General features: G+C 37.7%; 1 long non-coding RNA gene and 1 other non-coding gene across 2 annotated transcripts in view; one reads left to right on the top strand and one right to left on the bottom strand.

Annotated features, from left to right (window-relative positions):
* Positions 1-20,674, bottom strand: part of LOC116273795 — an 83,659-nt gene that overhangs the window by 11,221 nt on the left and 51,764 nt on the right. The gene's annotated exons all lie outside the window — the stretch shown is intronic.
* LOC116273995 lies at positions 9,253-9,387 on the top strand. Its single transcript, XR_004182478.1, has one exon. It is a non-coding gene; the product is annotated as a U8 small nucleolar RNA (small nucleolar RNA).

Genomic DNA, 20,674 nt, shown 5'->3' with positions numbered 1-20,674 from the left:
TCTAACAAATATTGTGCCACCAACAAGCTGATTGACCTCAAACAAGTTAATAAATCTCTTTTGGACTCAATGTCTTCATATGACATTGGAGGAAGGGGTCTTAGGGCAGTTGACATCCTCACCTCTAAATTCTTCATACTCTGCTATTTATTCTAAAATTTAGAATGCTCATTTCTTAGAAGTAGATTGCCTGCTGTAACTTCTACTATCAGTGAAATCTTCTTGTGACTATCATTAAAATAAATTTAAAAATAGTTTTATTAATGCTTTTAGTCACCAGAAAAGAATTCACTAATTTAGGAGCACTACAGAGAAATATACTTCAATCTCAAAGCCCTCAAAATGGCTTATCTGATGTCAGACTTGATTTGGAAAATTTTGACTGAACAGCTTCTGTTTATAACTTGGGGGCTGTTGACCTCAATTAGATTACAGCTGATATTGCCTATTTAAAGCCCAAATAAATATTAAAGAGAAGAGAAAGATGGGGGTGTATTCATTTTCTTCAATTAAATCTTCCACACAACTGATTGAGGAAGTAATTTTCTCAGTAGTCACCCAAACTTTCTTTGCCATAATTACTCTGCATTGTCTAATTTGGATTTGTTTTCAATCTCCTCTTTCAAAAAAGTCACTGAGTACTTTCTTTACTAGTACTTCCTACTTTATGTCATGTTCTCAAAGGCGTGTTATATATTCACTGGATCATACCAGAACAATTGTGAATCCATCAAATTATTCTGGGATCATAAAGAATACAAGGTAAGATTTTTCCAATAACAAAATATTTAAAAGGCAAACTGGTAGGTGTATTAATTGTGCTTCTTAAGCTTGTCATTACGGAAGTTCCTTTTTATTTCTCCAAGTGAGAAAAGTGTAAGGTCTTGTCACTCACAGTGTGGTGTGTGAACAGCTACATCAGCTTTCTCTGGGAGATTGTTAGGCAAGCAGAATCTCACACTCTAACCCTGCTGCACTAAAACTCATGGTTTAGAGTGAGAGTAGATCATGGCCAAGAAGAATCCTCCAGTGATAATTCTCTCCCACCCACCCTGGCAGGAACAGCAAATTGAACAACTATACACACAAGAAAGCACTTTCATAAGAACCAAATTCACAGTACCTGGTTTTAACATCATACCGGACGAGAAAGGGAAAGAGAGTATTGAAATCAGAATGGATTAAGACAAATATTTGACCTCAAACTATGAAACTACTAAAAGAAAACATTAGGGAAATTCTCCAGGACATTGGACTGGGCAAGGATTTATTGTGTAATACTCCAAAGCACAGGCAACCCAAGCAAAAATGGACAAATGAGAACACATCAAGTTAAAGAGCTTCTGCACAGCAAAGAAAACAATCAACAAAATGAAGAAACAACCCACAGAATGGGAAAAAATATTTGCAAACTATTTATCTGACAAGGGATTAATAACCAGAATATGTAAGGAGCTTGAACAACTCAATAGGAAAAAAATCTAATAATCCAATTTAAAAATGGGCAAAAGATTTGGACATTTCTCAAAAAAAGACACACAAATGGCAAACATGTATATGGAAAGGTGCTCAACATCACCGATCATCAGAGAAATACAAATCAAATGAGATATTATTATCTCACCGCAGTTAAAATGGATTATATCCAAAAGACAGACAGTAACAAATGCTGGTGAGAATGTAAAGAAAAAGGAACCCTCATACACTGTTGGTGGGAATGTAAATTAGTACAGCCACAATGGAGAACAATACAGAAGTTTCTCAGATAACTAAAAAGATAGCTACCATACGATCCAGCAATCCTGCTGCTAGGTATACGCTCAAAAGAAAGTCAGTAAATCAAAGAGATATACTTTTATTTTATAATAAGCACTGCCATGCGTTTATTGCACTGCCATGCTTATTCACAATAGCCAAGATTTGGAAGCAACCTAAATGTCCATCAGCAGATGAATGGAAAAAGAAAATGTGGTACATATACACAACAGAGTACTATTCAATCATTAAAATGTAGGAGATTCTATCATATGCAACATGCATGGAACTGGAGGACATTATGTTAAGTGAAATAAGCCAGGCACAGAAAGATAGACTTCACATGTTCTCATTCATTTGTGGGAGGTAAAAATTAAAACAATTAAATTCACGGAGATAGAGCATAGAATGATGATTACCAGAGGCTGCTAAGAATAGTGCAGGGCAGGGAGGGACCCTGCCTGGTTAATGGGTACAAAAATATAGTTAGATAGAATTAATAAGATCTAGTATTTGATAGCACAACAGGGTGATTACAGTCAAGAAAACTTATTATAGATTTTTAAACAACTACAGGAGTATATAAATGGGATGTTTGTAACACAAAGAAATGATAAATGCTTGAGGTGATGGATACCTTATTTGCCCTAATGTGATTTTTTTTAATTTTTCTTTTTTATTTCAATTGGTTTTGGGGGAACAGGTGGTGTTTGGTTACATGGGTAATAATGATTTTGGTGCACCCATCACCTGAGCAGGTGTAGAGTAACTGTACCTGATGTGTAGTATTTTATCCCTCACCCCCTCCTGCCCTTTGCCTCAGTCCCCAAAGTCCATTGTATCATTCTTTGCATCCTCATAGCTTAGCCCCCACTTGCAAGTGAGAACATAGGATATTTGGTTTTCTATTCCTGAGTTACTTCACTTAGAATAATGGTCTCCAATTCCATCCAGGTTGTTGTAAATGCCATTATTTTTATTCCTTTTCATGGCTGAGTAGTATTCCATGGGGTGTGTGTGTGTGTGTGTGTGTGTGTGTGTGTGTGTATGTGTGTGTGTGTGTATATATATACATATGTGTGTGTGTGTGTGTATCACATTTTCTTTATTCACTCATTGATTGACGGGCATTTGAGCTGGTTCCATATTTTTATAATTGCTAATTGTGCTGCTATAATCATGTGCGTGCACATATCTTTTTTGTGTAATGATCTCTTTTCTTTTGGGTAGATACCCAGGAGTTGGATTGCTGGATCAAATGATAGATCTACTTTTGGTTATTTAAGGAATCTTCACAGTGAAAAGGAAACTACTAGTGGTGGTACCAGTTTACATTCCCACCAGCAGTGTAAAAGTGTTCCCTTTTCACCACATCCACGCCAATATCTATTTTTTTATTATTATTATGGACATTCGTGCAGGAGTGAAGTGATATCACACTGTGGTTTTGATTTGAATTTCCTTGATAATTAGTGATGTTGAGCATTTTTTATATGTTTGTTGGCCATTTGTATGATTTCTTTTGAGAATTGTCTATTCATGTCCTTAGCCCACTTTTTGATGAGATTGTTTTTTCTTGCTGATTTGAGTTCCTTATAGATTCTGGATATTAACTCTTTGTTGGATGCACAGTTTGCAAAGACTTTCTCCCATTCTGTGGTTTGTCTATTTACTCTGCTAACAATTTCTTCTGCTGCGCAGAAGTTTTTTAGTTTAATTATGTCCCATTTATTTATCTTGGTTTTTGTTGCATTTGCCTTTGGGTTCTTGGTCATAAAGTCTTTGCCTAAGCCAATGTCTAGAAGAGTTTTTCCAATGTTATCTTATAGAATTTTTATGGTTTCAGGTCTTAGATTTAAGTCTTTGATCCATCTTGAGTTGATTTTTGTATAAGGTGAGAGATGAGGATCCAGTTTCATTCTTCTACATGTGGCTTGCCAATTATCCCAGCACCATTTGTTAAATATGGTGTTTTTTCCACACTTTATGTTTTTGTTTGCTTTGTTGAAGATCAGTTGGCGTAAGTATGTGGCTTTATTTCTGGGTTCTTTATTCTGTTTCATTGGCCTATGTGCCTATTTTTATACCAGTACCATGCTGTTTTGGTGACTCTAGCCTTATAGTGTATTTTGAAGTCAGGTAATGTAATGCTTTCAGATTTGTTCTTTTTGCTTAGTCATGCTTTGGCTATGCAGGCTCTTTTTTGATACCATATAAATTTTAGAATTATTTTTCTAGTTCTGTGAAGAATGATAGTATTTTGATGGGAACTGCATTAATTCATATATTGTTTTTGGCAGTTTGGTCACTTTCACAATATTGATTCTATCCATCCATGAGCATATTTGTTCCATTTGTTTGTATCATCTGATTTCTTTCATCAGTGTTTTGTAGTTTTTCTTGCAGAGGTCTTTCACCTCCTTGGTTAGGTATATTCCTAAGTATTTTTTTTCTTTTTTTTTAAATTAATTTATTATTATTATTATACTTTAAGTTCTAGGGTACCTGTGCATAATGTGCAGGTTTGTTACATATGTATACTTGTGCCATGTTGCTGTGCTGCACCCATCAACTCGTCAGCACCCATCAACTCGTCATTTACATCAGGTATAACTCCCAATGCAATCCCTCCCCCCTCCCCCCTCCCCATGATAGGCCCCGGTGTGTTATTTCCTCTTCCCGAGTCCAAGTGATCTCATTGTTCAGTTCCCACCTATGAGTGAGAACATGCGGTGTTTGGTTTTCTGTTCTTGTGATAGTTTGCTAAGAATGATGGTTTCCAGCTGCATCCATGTCCCTACAAAGGACACAAACTCATCCTTTTTTATGGCTGCATAGTATTCCATGGTGTATATGTGCCACATTTTCTCAATCCAGTCTGTCACTGATAGACATTTGGGTTGATTCCAAGTCTTTGATATTTTGAATAGTGCTGCAATAAACATACGTGTGCATGTGTCTTTATAGCAGCATGATTTATAATCCTTTGGGTATATACCCAGTAATGGGATGGCTGGGTCATATGGTACATCTAGTTCTAGATCCTTGAGGAATCGCCATACTGTTTTCCATAATGTTTGAACTAGTTTACAATCCCACCAACAGTGTAAAAGTGTTCCTATTTCTCCACATCCTCTCCAGCACCTGTTGTTTCCTGACTTTTTAATGATTGCCATTCTAACTGGTGTGAGATGGTATCTCATTGTGGTTTTGATTTGCATTTCTCTGATGGCCAGTGATGATCAGCATTTTTTTCATGTGTCTGTTGGCTGTATGCATGTCTTCTTTTGAGAAATGTCTGTTCATATCCTTTGCCCACTTTTTGATGGGGTTGTTTGTTTTTTTCTTGTAAATTTGTTTCAGTTCTTTGTAGGTTCTGGATATTAGCCCTTTGTCAAATGAGTAGATTGCAAAAATTTTCTCCCATTCTGTAGGTTGCCTGTTCACTCTGATGGTAGTTTCTTTTGCTGTGCAGAAGCTCTTTAGTTTAATGAGATCCCATTTGTCAATTTTGGCTTTTGCTGCCGTTGCTTTTGGTGTTTTAGACATGAAGTCTTTGCCCATGCCTATGTCCTTAATGGTACTACCTAAGGGCAGGCAGAGAGAAAGGTCGGGTTACCCACAAAGGGAAGCCCATCAGACTCACAGCAGATCTCTCGGCAGAAACTCTACAAGCCAGAAGAGAGTGGGGGCCAATATTCAACATTCTTAAAGAAAAGAATTTTAAACCCAGAATTTCATATCCAGCCAAACTAAGTTTCATAAGTGAAGGAGAAATAAAATCCTTTACAGATAAGCAAATGCTTAGAGATTTTGTCACCACTAGGCCTGCCTTACAAGAGACCCTGAAGGAAGCACAAACATGGAAAGGAACAACCGGTACCAGCCATTGCAAAAACATGCCAAAATGTAAAGACTATTGAGGCTAGGAAGAAACTGCATCAACTAACGAGCAAAATAACCAGTTAATATCATAATGGCAGGATCAAGTTCACACATAACAATCTTAACCTTAAATGTAAATGGACTAAATGGTCCAATTAAAAGACACAGACTGGCAAACTGGATAAAGAGTCAAGACCCATCAGTCTGCTGTATTCAGGAGACCCATCTCACATGCAGAGACATATATAGGCTCAAAATAAAGGGATGGAGGAAGATCTACCAAGCAAATGGAGAACAAAAAGAAGCAGGAGTTGCAATACTAGTCTCTGATAAAACACACTTGAAACCATCAAGGATCAAAAGAGACAAAGAAGGTCATTACATAATGGTAAAGGGACCAATTCAACAGGAAGAGCTAACTATCCTAAATATATATGCACCCAATACAGGAGCACCCAGATTCATAAAGCAAGTCCTTAGAGACTTACAAAGAGACTTAGACTCCCATACAATAATAGTGGGAGACTTCAACACTCCACTGTCAACATTAGACAGATCAACGAGACAGAAAGTTAGCAATGATATCCAGGAATTGAACTCAGCTCTGCAGCAAGCAGACCTAATAGACATCTATAGAACTCTCCACCCCAAATCAACAGAATATACATTCTTCTCAGCACCACATTGCACTTATTCCAAAATTGACCACATAATTGGAAGTAAAGCACTCCTCAGCAAATGTACAAGAACAGAAATTATAACAAACTGTCTCTCAGACCGCAGTGCAATCAAACTAGAACTCAGGACTAAGACACTCAATCAAAACCGCTCAACTACATGGAAACTGAAGAGCCTGCTCCTGAATGACTACTGGGTACATAACGAAATGAAGGCAGAAATAAAGACGTTCTTTGAAACCAATGAGAACAAAGATACAACATACCAGAATCTCTGGGACACATTTAAAGCAGTGTGTAGAGGGAAATTTATAGCACTAAATGCCCACAAGAGAAAGCTGGAAAGATCTAAAATTGACACTCTAACATCACAATTAAAAGAACTAGAGAAGCAAGAGCAAACACATTCAAAACCTAGCAGAAGGCAAGAAATAACTAAGATCAGAGCAGAACTGAAGGAGATAGAGACACAAAAAACCCTCCAAAAAATCAATGAATCCAGGAGTTGGTTTTTTGAAAAGATCAACAAAATTGACAGACCGCTAGCAAGACTAATAAAGAAGAAAAGAGGGAAGAATCAAATAGACGCAATAAAAAATGATAAAGGGGATATCACCACCGACCCCACAGAAATACAAACTACCATCAGAGAATAGTATAAACACCTCTATGCAAATAAACTAGAAAATCTAGAAGAAATGAATAATTTCCTGGACACTTACACTCTTCCGAGACTAAACCAGGAAGAAGTTGAATCCCTGAATAGACCAATAGCAGGCTCTGAAATTGAGGCAATAATTAATAGACTACCAACCAAAAAAAGTCCAGGACCAGATGGATTCACAGCTGAATTCTACCAGAGGTACAAGAAGGAGCTGGTACCATTCCTTCTGAAACTATTCCAATCAATAGAAAAAGAGGGAATCCTCCCTAACTCATTTTATGAGGCCAACATCATCCTCATACCAAAGCCTGGAAGAGACACAACAAAAAAAGAGAATTTTAGACCAATATCCCTGATGAACATCGATGCAAAAATCCTCAATAAAATACTGGCAAACCGGATTCAGCAGCACATCAAAAAGCTTATCCACCATGATCAAGTGGGCTTCATCCCTGGGATGCAAGGCTGGTTCAACATTCGCAAATCAATAAACATAATCCAGTATATAAACAGAACCAAAGACAAGAACCACATGATTATCTCAATAGATGCAGAAAAGGCTTTTGACAAAATTCAACAGCCCTTCATGCTAAAAATGCTCAATAAATTCGGTATTGATGGAACGTACTTCAAAATAATAAGAGCTATTTATGACAAACCCACAGCCAATATCATACTGAATGGGCAAAAACTGGAAAAATTCCCTTTGAAAACTGGCACAAGACAGGGATGCCCTCTCTATTCCTAAGTATTTTGATTTTTTTGCAGCTATTGTAAAATGGGTTGAATTCTTGATTTGATTCTCAGCTTGGTCACTGTTGGTATATAGCAAGACTACTGATTTGTATACATTAATTTTGTATTCTAAAATTTTACTGATTTATCAGTTTCTGCCCTGATGTGATTATTATATATTGTATGCATATCAAAATAACTCATGTACCCCATAAATATACACACCTACTATGTATACACAAAAATTAAAAATAATTTTTTTAAAAACTCTACAGTTTAACAAGACCCCCTGGTGATTTATGTGTAGATCATAATTGGAGAAGCTAAGGTTTGAGTATGTCCCCCAAAACTCATGTGCTGGAAGCTTAATCCTCATTACAACATTGTTGGGAGATAAGGCCTAATGATTAGTGGTGGTTGGACCATGAGGGCTTTACCCTCATGAATGGAGTAATGTCATTATCACTGTAGTGGGTGAGTTATCACAGGAATGGTTTCCTTACAAAATGATAATTTTGGCCCCTTTTTCTCTCATGTGCCCTCTCTTTGTGCTTCTGTCATGGGATGATACAGCAATAAATCCCTTGCCAGACAATCTTGGACTTCCCAGTCTCCAGAACCTTAAGCTAATACATTTCTGTCTATAAATTATTTAGTGTGCAGTAGCATGTTATAGCAACACAAAACAGAGAAGCATTGGTTTGGGGCACAATGGAAGAGTAATGTGTAAGCCTGAGCTCTAATCCTGATTCTGCCACTTACTAGCCACACTAAATTTTACCTTAGTTTCTTCATCTTAAAAGTGAGATTAAGTAATAACCCCCAGGGATGTTCGGTGATTTTATTTCATTGCATCTGAAGGCCAGAGTAATCCCTCAATAAATATTTGTCAAATCTAGCTACAAAAAAAGTTGGAACCATTTAGTAACCCCCTATTGAAAACCCCTAAAATATCTGTCAAATCTAGCTACAAAAAAGTTGGAACCATTTAGTAACCCCTTTAACTTCTACTTTGAAGTTAAAACTCAAATGTATTTTTACATATCGTTATTCCCCATGAGTTGAATCTGCTCATTTTTATTAAAATGTATAATTAGTTTCTTTGATGTTTCTTCTTAAATTCTCAAATGGAGACTGAAAAAGAAATGGTTTCTTCTCCTTCCCTCTATCTTCCTTCAATTTATCTTTCCTCTAAACACAAAAGAAGAGGAGAACCCTAAATAGAAAAAAAATCAAATGAGCACAATAGCAATTTTTCAGAACTTCAAAATGCATGTAAGTAAATTAAACTCTTTCAAAGCTGCACATGTAGCGCTAAACAGGCCCTTCTGTTAAATGGTTAAATAACAAGACAAGAACACAAAGCAAACTTGTACATAGCATGTATCCAATGTCTGTGTAGAACCCTTGATCTGTTCAAAGGGAAACGGCAGCAAGATAGCCAAAGAGCAGAAGCTTGCCAAACTAAATAAAGAAAATCAAGACAGAGAGCAGGAATAAATGTAACAAAGATACCATAACAATATCTTGGAGTTAGGGTCAGGTGGAATAATTCTTATCTGTTTCTCCTTTTGAAGGGCAGATTAGAACATGATAATTGGAGTTCACATAATACATGATTAAAGTCTCTGGGTAATCACAACTTACAATATCCTGATTATTCCACCTTATTCTTCCTGAAAAAAAGATATATTAGAGGTATATGGCTAAAATATGGGATGTGGGTGATCAATAGCCACAAGGAGCACCTGATGTCAGACTCTTTGATTAATCTGGGACCCCAGGTTTTGAAATAAGGACCAAAGCTACAAACTGTAAAATAGTAAATTGTGTCTGTAGTATGAAAGAAACTGCTCTTCCAATTTTGGTTAATGATTGGGTTTTTTCTACATAAATGATTATCTCATCAACCAAATTAGTAGGATTTTTAAAATTCATTGTATAAAATATAGTTTAACTCAAGTGACTCTCTAGTTACAACCTGCTTGTGGATCTTAAGTATAGCTACTTCAATCCTTTTTGCCAACACCACTAGATTAACAGTTCTACCAAATGGCAAGGCTTCTATCCTTTCTGATGTCTCTTAGATACTCCAAAGTGGATGGGGACTATCTCACATAAAATTTACACAGTTTCCTGTGTCTCTGCTATCCTTATGCTCTGGCACTTTACATTCCTCTTAGCTAATTCTGCTTGGCATAGAACCCACATGGTGTCAATGGCCTTTGACATCATTGGGAGTGTCTATCTTCTCAAATTCTGATGCTTGGGATGACATCCTACCTGCCTCCAAGTTCCTGTCATAAACGCCACCTGATACTTTATTCTGGTCACCAATACATTGGTGTTAACCCAACCTTGACCTCCAGTCCTCACCTCTCTCTGACTGGTAGAGAAATGATGTCCATATTTTCATCCCTTCCATGAGAAGGAAGAAGGAATCTGACAGCAGAAATGTTTGGGCTCATAGTAATAAATTGCTTTTAACTTCCACACATTAACTATCTCTTTTCCAGGGTCATAAGTGACCACAGAAGTCTGAGCTGTGTAAATTTAAAAGCAGCCTCACATTTGTACCCTACATCAATTCTCTCTTCCCATTGTGACAGACTCTTTCATTTGTTGCGGTAATTCTTTTCTCTTAGGAACCCCTTTGTCTCTTATTTTACTCTGGTTTCCTTTGAAGATTTTAATGAAGCCACTTTCTATCCTTCACAAATGTCAGTAAGAGTCTGACCCTGATGTCAGACAAAGCCAGAGGTGGAGTTAGAAGTTATGAGGTAGACTGACAGTAAAGTATTTGATACCTTGATATGTTCAGTCCTGACTTTGCTAGTCCCAAATTTTAAAACTAATTAATAGCACATTTTGAATTATTAGAGACATAACTTTATAATAAAATGGTCCTAGTCGGCATTTTACATGCAAATATGTTCTCAAATATTGAGAGCATTGTTTCAAGTCTCAGATCAATCTCAATGTTACTTGCTAAAAATGTGAAGGTAGGATATGAGCCCAATAATCAGATTACAAAATTCACACCTACCATTAATTCTATTTGCAAATTAACATATGAAATAAGAATACACTCATAGTCTTTAACTTTCAATAATAAACATGTTTCAAGTAAAAGAATCTTGGTAAATATAAAGGCCAATGACTTCATTTTTTTAATTTTATTTTTTAATGATTTCAACTTTTATTTTAGAAACAGGGGGTACGTGTGCAGGTTTGTTACCTGGTCATATTGTATGACCATATTGCATGATTCTGAGGTTTGGGGTATGATTGATCCCATCACCCAAGTGCTGAGAACAGTACCCAATAGGTAGTTTTTCAACCCATCTCCCTCGTCCTTCAAGTAGGCCAGAGTGTTTCTTGGTCCCATCTTTATGTCCCTGAGTACCCAATGTTTAGCTCTAACTTACGAGTGAGAACATGCAATATTTGATTTTCTGTTCCTGTGAGTGAGAACATGCATTGTTTATGATAATGGCCTTCAGCTGCATTCATGTTGCTGCAAAGGATGAGATTTCATTCTTTTTTACAGCTACATACTGTTCCATGGTATGTATGTGGCACATTTTGTTTATCCCATCCACTGTGATGGGTGCCTAAGTTGATTCCATGTCTTTGCTACTATGAATGGTGCTGCAATGAACATATGCATGCATGTACCTCTTTGGTAGAGTAACTTATTTTCTTTTGGGTATATACTCAGGAAGGGGATTGCTGAGTTGAATGGTAGTTCAGTCTTGAGTTCTTTGAGAAATCTCCAAACTGCTTTCCACAGTGGCTGAACTAATTTACATTTTCACTAACAGTGTATAAGTGTTCCCTTTCCTCTGCAGCCTCACCAGCATCTGTTGTTTTTTGAGTGTTTAGTAATAGCCATTGTGACTGGTGTGAGATGGTATCTCATTGAGGTTTTGATTTTCATTTCCCTAGTGATTAGTGATGTTAAACATTTTTTCACATGCTCATTGGCATTGTGTGTCTTCTTTTGAGAAATGTGTTCATGTCCTTTGCCCATTTTTAATAGGGTTGTTTTTGATTGTTGATCTGTTTAAATTCCTATAGATTCTAAATATTAGACCTTTATCAGAGGCATAGTTTGCAAATGCTTTCTTCCATTCAGTAGGTTGTCTGTTTACTCTGTCAATAGTTATTTTGCTGTGCAGAAGATATTTATTTTCATTAGGTTCTACTTGTCAACCTTTGGTTTTCTTGCAATTGCTTTTGGGGGCTTTGCCAAAAATTATTTGCCAAGGCTGATATAGAGAAGGGTACCTCCTAGGTTTTCTTCTAGGATTTTTATAGCTTGAGGTCTTATTTTTAAATCTTTAACCCATCTTGAGTTAATTTTTTTACATGGTGAAAGGTAGGCATCTAGTTTCATTTTTCTGCACATGGCTAGCCAGCTATCCCAGCATCACTTATTGAATAGGGATTCCTTTCCCCATTGCTTATTTGTGTTGGCTTTGTCAAAGATCAGATGGTCGCAGGTGTTCAGCTTTATTTCTGGGTTTTTTATTCTGTTCCATTGGTGTAGGTGTCTTTTTTGTGCCAGTACCATGATGTTTTGCTTACTGTAGCCTTATAGCATAATTTGAAGTCAGGTAGCATAATGCCTCCAGCTTTGTTAACTTCCTGGACTAGATGGAGTCACAGACATATTCTATCAGCTATACAAAGAACTGTTATCAATCCTACTGAAACTATTCCAAAAAAATTGAGGAGGAGGGGTTCCTCTCTAACTCATTCTATGAAGCCAGCATCAGCCTGATACCAAAATCTGGCACAGACACAATGAAATAAGAAAACTTCAGGCTAATATTCCTGATGAGCATAGATGCAAAATTCCCCAACAAAATACTAGCAAATTAAATCCAGTAGCGTATCAAAAAGTTAACACACCCTGATCAAGTAGGCTTTATTCCTGGGATGTACAGCTGGTTCGATATATGCAATCAATAAATGTAATTTACCACATAAACAGAATTAAAAGAAAAAGCCATATGATTACCTCAATAGATGCAGCAAAAGTGTACAATAAAATCCAAAATTCATTGATGATAAAAACCCTCACAGACTAGGCATAAAAGGAACATATCTCAAAATAATAGGAGCCATCTATGAAAAACCCACTGCCAACACCATACTGAACAGGCAAAAGCTGGAACCATTACCCTTGATAACTGGAACAAGAAAAAGATGCCCTCTCCCACCACTCCTATTCAGTATAGTACTGGAAGTTCTAGCCAGTGCAATCAGGCAAGAGAAAGAAATAAAATGAATTCAGATAGGAAAGGAAGAAGTCAAACTATCTCTTTCACTGATGATATGATTCTATACCTAGAAATCCCTAAAGACTCCACCAAAAGCTCCTATAACTGATAAATGCCTTTAGTAAAGTTTCAGGATACAAAATCAATGTACAAAAATCAGTAGCATTTCTATATATCAATAACATTCAAGCTGAGAGTCAAATTGAGAATACAATCCCATTTACAGTAGCCACACACAAAAAAACTGAAATACCTAAGAACACATTTAACCAAGGAGGTGAAAGATATCTACAAGAAGAACTACAAAACACTGCTGAAAGAAATCAGAGACAACACAAATAAACGGAAAAACATTCCATGTTCATGAATTGGAAGAAACAATATCATTAAAATGGTCATACTGCCCCCCAAAATTTACAGATTCAACACTATTCCTATCAAATTGCCAAAGTCATTTGCCAGAGAAACAGGAAAAAAACAATTCTAAATTCCTTTGGTACTTCATCTTAGAGATAAAGAAATTAAGACTTGTAGAGTTTAAATGATTTCAAAAGTCGCCAGGCTTGAGCTCAAACTGAAACTTCCTTATTCTGTTTGGTTATCTTACCTTTACATCCATTACCATGTAAAAATAGCCTGTGATGTTAAAGTATTTTGCCACAATGACAAAATACTTTTATTTGCCACATTCATTTAGCCAGTGGATATCATTAGAGTATCTTCTATGCGTCAGATGATATGAAAGAAAAGTGATCTACCAGGAGTGAAAATATCAGTTCAAGCTTCAGGTCTTCCAAACCTGATGTGTGTAGAAATTACACCAATGAATGGTATAACCTAATTAATTGTAGGATGAGGCACGTGCTACAATGAAGAGTTACAGCAAAATCATTCATAAGATCTCTTTCAGGTCTCAGCTTCTATAATTCAACTAAACAGCTATACATGTGTTTAAAGAAGAAAAAAACTCATGAATGAAGATTTACAGCTTTACCCGAGAGCAAAGAAAGATGTTCACCTGCCAGATTTACGTCACTGGATAACATCCGATAATTTTTACTTTGTAAATGAAGAGATTATGATAGATTACTACCTGTCACTTTGTTCAAACAAATCAAGCATCTAGTAACTTTAAAAGAAACAGGTAGAGTGCATGCCTTATGTATTCAATAGTATATTTTTAGAATCTAGAAAGATAAAATGATTTTACCAATGCTTCTCTTTTTTAAAAAGAGCTGTTTGATAGACCTAAACATTTAGAATTAAGCTCCCAAATTCATTTTACGTAGACTCTCCAAAAGAAATCGTAAATCAAATTTGGCACTCCATTGAATTGGATCAGATCCAACAGATAATCTCCAAGGTCAACCTAGGTTTTAGATTTCATCTCAGTAAGGTTGAAGGGAAGAAATAGATTTTCACAAATCATTTAATATTTTAAGAAATGGCAGAGGGTTCGATTTTAATAAATAAACCTAAATATGTTTAAAATCAATTCCTATAGATAAATAGTATGGCTGGCCATTTTTTTCTGATAAAATAAAAGACTATGTTTAATCCTGGTTTTCTCTTATAAATTTATTATTGTGGATTGCTATTAACCAAACTTATTCTTGTTACAAATAAGAAAATACCATTTTAGAGAGATGGGTATTTTTCAGGTATTCACACAGTAGGGCCAGAGCTCAGATTCTGTATTCAATTCTATTCTACTTCACTGCTATCTCCTTTTGGTCCCTTGGCTCCCTGCCAGTTTGGGGGATTTTTTAAAAATATGATTCCAGGTTTTTCTCATTACAATTGGCATTGTGAACAGGATCTGAGAGATCAAATGGTGAGTCAGGAAGGAGTATCTATGGAGGAAATCTTAGAGTTGGCAACGTGCATGTGAGGTGGACATGCCCAACTGCTCAACCTTTGTGGGCCACCATATAAGTATGGGGACACTTGGAAAACACTGGTGGAGACTAAATACCTATTGCAAGAAGCTAAGATACTAAAATACAATAAGGAGAGTAAATGCACTGTTGTTGCAATAAGGCTAGCTACTAAGAAATCATTAGAGCAGGAAAGGGAGAAAGAGTAGAAACTCCTGCAGAGGGTCAAAGGCATATCAGGCTTTCTAGGACTCCAGCTTGTTACATATCATGGCCCCTTCTTGTGCACATTTGAAAACTGATGGGCAAATTACCAAATAAAAAAAAATCAGAGTTCAAATGGTCAAATGGTTAACCCACAACTATAAAGTTAAGCAGAGTCTTCTAACACTTTCTATTTCTCTCTTGCTTTTTCTGCCTGCTTTGAATCTGCTATTTTTAAGTTGCTAGTGTTTAAATAAAACTCACTGTTTATGGTAACACTAATTCAAGGTTATTTGGGGATTTTGTTTTTCTTATACAGTTCAGCCAGTTCCAGCTAAAATTTAAACAATGTAGTTCACTTGAAACTGAAGGGAAAAAAAGGACAAAAGAGGTTTTTAAAAATCAAACTTCCATAGAAACTGCTTTACCCAAAATTTTGATCCATAGCTTTCCTTGGATTAACTATCAGGACAAATAAAGTTTAGTCATGTGAACAGATCCCAATTTTATAAAAAATAATTGGAATCCAGCTGTCTTTTGTAATGTAATGAGTTTATGTTGCTGTCTCATGGCTAGAATTCCAAGGTGAAAGCCATTGAATCTTTGTATGTGTGCATACATGTTTACAAGCGTTGATGTGTATGTACATGTATTACGTTATGTGTTATATCTAGCATTCTACCACATTAGCTTATAAATAAATGAGTACTCATAAATTAAACAAGTTCAAATGCTTTCCAAGTTTATATAAATTCAATAATCTTTGCACTAAATAAGCTGGCTTTAAAATTACTGGTAAAATAAAAATATGTCTTCAAAAGTGTCAGCATACATTTTTGTCTAAGTTTGCTAATTAGATACATTTTATATTTACCTTTGCTAGATACTTTATGGTGTCAGGGTTTGACATGAAGGTTATAAAACTGTAAACCCAGACATAAACAAAATTATCTTTATTTGTGTGATTTTTCTTATAAGCAAGAATAATTTGATATTGTTGGTTTAATGGGAACAGCTGAATTTTTCTGAGTTATCAGCAAAAATGCCCATGTTTAACTTGAAGGTTCTTGCTCAGCTGAATACCTGATATTCACAAGCTATGAAAATAGTTAACAGAAAAATAGCTTGCAATGATATTTAGCTTTACATAATGTCTTGGTTCTCACTAGTAACCTAGATAAACTACTAAAAGTGAATAGAGTAAATGTAAATGTGGTCAATGCTTGTGGGTAAAACTTTCATGTAATTTAAACTCTCAAAGTTATTTTAGGCACTCATTGAATGTCTTGATAATTTCCAATTTAAAAAAGGTTATCATACGGGGGAAGCATTGGTGGACTTTAATGCACTGGATAAAAACAAAGACCATGTCCAAAAAGTAATTAAGGAACAAAAAAGGGATGATGGGCCAAATGGGTGTCTGTACACTTGCCCCAGCCCAAGCAGGCAATATATACGAAACAATACTGTCTGTCAGGGGGACACTCTGAAATCACCCAAACAGTTCAAGAATTGCACAAAGTACAAATAGTCAGTATGGCCCACAACCCGTGTAGCAGCCCTATGTGTCCTGTGAAGAAGCCAGATAGCACCTGGAGAATGACGTAGACCACCATGAGCTGAACAAAGAGGTGTGCCCTGCACATGCAGCTGTACCCAATATTGCTCAACTGTTACAGCAAGTGGTTTGTAAGCTGGGAAATGTCCATGCTGTGACTGACTTGTCTAACACCTTTCCTAGTATTCCTTTAGTGGAAGATTCACAAGACCAGTTTGCCTTCACTTAGTAAGGCCAACGATAGACTTTTTAGGTGCTACCACAAAAGTACCTGAACAGCCCCATCATGTCACAGTATGGTTTCAAAGGACCTGTCTAGACTCTCTTTTCCTGCTTTGATCTCCCTGTTTTACTATATTAATGATGACATGCAAACCTCAGAGCCTTTTACAGATTTGGAGACTGCCCTACAAACTATCTTGGATGGCCCAAAGAACAGGGAATGAGAAGTTAACCCCAGGAAGAAACAGGGGCCCAGTATAGCCATCAAATTCCTGAGAGTCACCTGGCTGGATAAGATGTAAAACATACCCAGAGCTGTCATCAATAAGGTATCACAGTAGCCTGTTCCCCAGATAGTAAGCTAACTCCAGGTTGTCCTAGGTTTACTGGGCTACTGAAGAACACTCATTCTTCATTTGGTACAAACTCTTCCCCTTTCCTTCAATAAAGGAAAATTAAAAATGAGACTGTACACATATAGAGCAAGAGGCATTTGACAAAGCAAAAATATTGATAAAACAAGCCAAAGCATTAGGTGCATCCTTTTGGATTAGAAGCCACTAGAGATGCCACAGGGATGAGCTGGGGTTTGTGGCAAAAGCAACCAACAGGAATGTTACCTGTTGAGCTTTTATTTCAATTGTAGAAGGGGTCAGAATCCTACTATACAGTCCTGGAGCAATAACTCTTGGCCCTGTATAGGACATTGCAACAAGTGGAGGCCATCACCAGAAAGCAGGTCACTGCAGAAAAAACTGCCCACTCCATAAAAGGATGCATGAAAGGTCTCCTAGCCAAGCCCATGCCTGGAGTGACACAATCACACTGTGTAAATGGCATCCCTGTCTACAACTTAGGGGTGTCTTGTCCACTAGTCCTTTTAAGTCGGGCACTATAGGAGGTATTAAGATCCATCCACTTTGAACAAGTGGAGGTGGCAGACATGGCAATGGAGCCACCTACCAGGTCAACCACATATATGAGGAGTACCAGCTGATACCTACTAGGCCTGGTACCCTGATGGGTCTAGCAAAGTTACCCAACACCAATCGTCAGCAGTTTGTGGTGCTGACACCATACGGAGAGAATGGGGATTAGGACAAAGGGCTAGGTTACAGGCAGTTTAGATACTCATCACCTATGAGGCCTGGCTGCTAATCATCTATACAGATAGTTGGGCTACACAAAGAGGACTTACCACGTGAATCAATCAGTGGGCCACAGACAGTTGGCAGGTTTGTGGCAAGCCCCTTTGGGGAATGTCCATGTGGCAAGACATTCACATCAAGTTATAAGAGAATGATGTCTAACTTAGGTATACCTTGTGGATACACACAGCCCCAGGTTGCCTCTGAGAAGTCAGGAGGCAGATGCCCTTACTCATGTTTGGGCATTTTGCTCAAGCCCATTGGAGGAGGCTGCCATATGGGTACATCATATGAGCAGCCACCAAGGGGCAGCGACGGGTGGGCCATACGAAAGGCGGCAGGCATCCCAATCCAATCTGGAGATGCTTTGGCAGCTGCTCAGAACTGTGAAAGCTGCTCATAACTGCAACCTGGAAAAGTTCCCTCCACACCAACTCACATACATCAAGCCATACAACTGTACAAGACTGGCAAGTCAGTTATATTGGCCTCCTGTCCCCAAGTAGAGGGAGAAGGTATGCCTTAACTTGTACAGACACAACAATGAGGCTACTAGAGGGGCCTTCCCAGTAAGACATGCCACTCAACTCCAGTTTAACTCCAGACTCAACACCAAGAGTCTCACTGCTCTTGGTGTCATGTATGACATGCCAAAAAGGATTGTGATCAAGGTCCCCATTTCACAGGTCATGATATCCAACATGGGGCATCGGAACAAAATATAGACTAAAGATTCCACTGGCCATATAACCCAACAGGGTAGGCCTCATAGAAAAAAATGGTCTGTTAAAAATTCAATTATGTGCATTGTCTCAGGGCAATTCTTAAGGGTACTAGACTAAGGATCTCCTGAAGCTATACAAATTTTAAATGAGTCACCCACTACCACACATGGCATCATTCCCAGTGAATGGTTGGGTAGGCCTGTAAAACAGGTGTCACAAACTCTCAATATTACCTGAGACTCCAATCCATGCTCCCAAAGCAGATGGGCAGACTGTGCTCCTGAGAACAGCAGTGGATCTGCCAAGAGGCAATGGCTACGTGGACCTGAAGTTGAGCTGGAACGTGCTCCCATGCTGGGTCAGTTTTATGGCACTGGAGGGCACTATGAGGACTGATGGAGGAGAGGTGATCCAAGCTATGCTCCTTTATAGAGGTCTGAGAGCTTTACAATATCAACACATGGCAGCACCAATACCTACAGGAGTAGGCATAGTGCTGATAGTGTGGGCAAGGCTGGAAACTTAGCAGTTGGCTATTGTGCCCACTCTTGGGGAAGGAAACTATGTATTGTACCGTAAGCCAGGCATGAAGTACATGGTGGCCTCCCTAATGGGGCCAATGGGAGATAACATAGCAGTAATAATGTTACAAGCAGTGGATACACCCATGATGGTTCCTACTAAACACCTGTGTTTATGCCAATAGGCTGTTGTTCCTGCTACCCACGGAAGCTGCACTGGAATGTAACTACAGTAGCAGTCAGCAACCAGTCCAATTATTGGGTATATGGATACCTCCCCTTATCAAATGATAATGATATGCCTCGCAACAGTCTGCCTTTCTTCGTACAGAACTGGAGTGTCAGGTGCATCAGTGCCAACAGTGCAACCCAGGTTCACTGGGGATTGTCTCCACCTGGAAGCCTAATGGCAAATTTGATGGAGACCCAACAATATGTGCCCTTATACACACTACCTGTTGTTGTACCTATATTCCTGATAAAAAGGATAATGTCACAGATGCATTGAATAATATGTCAACTTAGTTCCATGATACAGCCCAATTAGGTTTCTTTGACTCATGCTCAAAATGGTTACATACTTTACCTACTTATTGGAGTTATGTTTGCTAATAGACGTTATAGTTATAGTTAGCTTCTGCTTTTTCTGCTGTTATGTATACTGTGGATGTGACTTGTACACACAAGCCATGTCTACATGTTACAAACTTGTAGAGTTCTTCCCCTCATACCCCACTCAGGGACTCTTACACAAGATTTGTGGAAAGAATGTAAGGGCTGATGGATTGCAGTGTGACAGGTCCCTCACCATGTTACTTAAGGGTTTATGTCTGCTGCCTGAACCCCGGAGGCCAAGCTGTGAGACAAAGCCATGATGCCTAGCCAAGGAGCAGGTGTCCCTAAGAACTCAAACATCTCGGAGAGAGTATATGAGAAGGTAACAAGGAAAACAGTCCCATCACACACACACACACACACACACACACACACACACACACACACAGCAAAGAGCCAGAAAATTAACTTAAAAGCAGCTTAGAGATGGGAGGCAGGACAGATCTCTAAAGATGCCCTGCTGCCATCCAGGAGTGCCTCATATGCAAGCCCTAATAAACTTACTTACTCGCCATGCTGGGCTTGTCTGAATCATTTTTTGATCTCTTAGTTCCCTCCCAGCTTGGGGGATGGTTTTTAAAATATGAGTCTTGGTTTTACTCATTACAGTTATTAGCACTACAATGGTAAAATGCTTTGATATCTGTACTTATCAACAATTAAAAATTGACTCAAGATGTATATTATTTAGACATTCTTATTCTTTTTAAAAGCATATTTGAAGTTGCTTTTTATTTAATGTCTTAACTCCTCTTTTGCTAAAAAACAGAGTGCAGAAAATAGAATCATGGTCGAAAACA

Source organism: Papio anubis, chromosome 2 (genome assembly GCF_008728515.1).
Source record: "Papio anubis isolate 15944 chromosome 2, Panubis1.0, whole genome shotgun sequence".
Taxonomy (NCBI): domain Eukaryota; kingdom Metazoa; phylum Chordata; class Mammalia; order Primates; family Cercopithecidae; genus Papio; species Papio anubis.
The sequence above is the reverse complement of the archived record's forward strand: the minus strand, read 5'-3'. Positions and strand labels throughout refer to the sequence as shown.